Below are 2,056 nucleotides of genomic sequence, written 5' to 3' on the forward strand. Positions count from 1 at the left end.
TGTGTGGCTGCTTTATGCCGGTATCTGACTGGCGCCACTCTGTATTGTTTTCCTAGGGACGCTAAGACATATGGGAGAGGTTATTCTCTGCGTCAGTGTGTGGCTGGAGTGGAGCTTCCCGTGACCTGACTCCCGGGCTTTGCTCTCACTGTGTCTGAGACCGGCCCTGGATGGCAAAGTTCAGAGTCAGGGGTTGTGGCGGAAGGCCTGAAATAGAGACCATCTGATTTGGGGACTCCGGAACCAGAATCCATGTTCTAAGAAGGCCCCATTTGGAGGCCGGGGGGGGGGGGGCTGTCTTCTGTGACTAGCAGCGAGCCCCAGCCCTGGGTCTCTTTCATCTCCTGTGTTACTGGAACCACAGCTTGTGGTCCAGTCTTCTGGCTGCGGTCCCACTCCGCTCCCCTTGTATGGTGTAGGAGGTCACCCAAAGTCCGGAAGAAATAGAAACTTGGGTGAGGGTGTGCGGTGAAGGAAAATGCAGACACCATCTCAGCTCGTGGCTTCCCAAGACACCGAGCGTGGGTTTCCTTGAGTGGGTAAGGGGCATGAGTGAGAATCCCGAGCAGGGCAGTGTGAAGGCTCCTGGGGATCTTGCACACCCTCAGCTGTGGCTGAGGGGCTCCCTGCTGTGGGTGGGGTGCCCCGACCAGGGCCGCTGATGACATGGGGAAGGAATTCTCTGGGAACCCAGCGGGCCTGGACTGGCACCCCACCCACGGGGGTGACCCAGCGGGTGGCTGCCACACTGAGTCAGCCCCGGCTGGGCCCCGCCCCATTTCTGGTTCCACCCATCCTGAGTCCGCCCCCTCCAGGTTTCTCCCCACTCCTGATCCTGCTGTCAGTCAAAGTAAGGGGTAGGGAGAGAAGGCAGGAGGGGCGGGATGAGGGAGGAGAGAGGGAATCTGTGATTGGTATGTAAAATGAGTAAAACAAATCCTTAATAAAAATATATGAGAAAGAAAGAAAGAAAAAGTAAGGGGTAAAGGAACCCTTGAGAATAGCTTGTCATCTGTCCCAGGCCATGGTGACCCCTGGGGTGGGAGTGACATGAAACCTGTTAACCGGGAGGACCCTGGGTCCCAGAGAGTTCTGCACCTTTTACAACACCACACTGCAGAGCTGGGTCAGGTCCCCGGGACTGTGTGTGGGCTATGGGGGGACACTGGTGCAGGAAACGGGTTCCAGGCTGCACCCCCATACCACCGTCCTTTTCAGAATCCCGGGAGAAGTCGGAGCCCCACCCCCTCCCCCCAGGCCTCCTCATGCCAGCCTGGATGGGCAGCACCGGAGGTGGGCTGCCCTCAGGGTCTGCCCGTGGGCACGTTGAACTTGGCTGTGATTTCTGAACATTTTCATCCTTCGGCTGGAGCGCTGTGCTTACATTGTCTGGAATGGAAGACAGTGTGGAATTGCTGGGCTGGGTAACGGAGGCCGGCAGTCCCAGCGGCTTCAGAAGCGGACGCAAGAGGATCACAAGTTCAGGGTCTGCCTGGGCTACAGATCAGCTTTCCGGTTAGCCTGGGTAACACAAAGGAGACCCCGTCTCTCAATATAAAGTTTAAAAAGATAGGCCAGGTGGCGGTGGCACACGCCTTTAATCCCAGCACTCGGGAGGCAGAGGCAGGCGGATCTCTGTGAGTTCAAGGCCAGCCTGGGCTACAGAGTGAGATCCAGGACAGGCACCAAAACTACACAGAGGAACCCTGTCTCGAAAAATTTAAAAAAAAAAAAAAGATATCTAGATGTCTAGGGCGTGGCACAGCGGTAGCACATTTGCCTAGCATGCTTGAGGCCTTGAGTTTGATCCTCGGTAAAGTCTGGCTTCTGGGAATCCTATTTGGCACCCCTGGCGGGATCCTCCATCTCCTTTGCTTGCTCTCTGGGAGGGGTTCCCTTGGGAAATGGGACCATCAGGTGCTAGGAGACACCCAGCCATCGAGGATGGGCCCTGGGCCAGGCTGACCTGTTGCCTTGGGGACAGTGGCAACCTCTTTTCTGGGTCTCAGAAGAGTTGGACCACCATTCTTCTTCCCTGCTCCTTCAGGCATCTCCT

Source organism: Peromyscus californicus, unplaced genomic scaffold, assembly GCF_007827085.1.
Source record: "Peromyscus californicus insignis strain IS unplaced genomic scaffold, ASM782708v3 Scaffold_19__1_contigs__length_69161282, whole genome shotgun sequence".
Taxonomy (NCBI): Eukaryota; Metazoa; Chordata; class Mammalia; order Rodentia; family Cricetidae; genus Peromyscus; species Peromyscus californicus.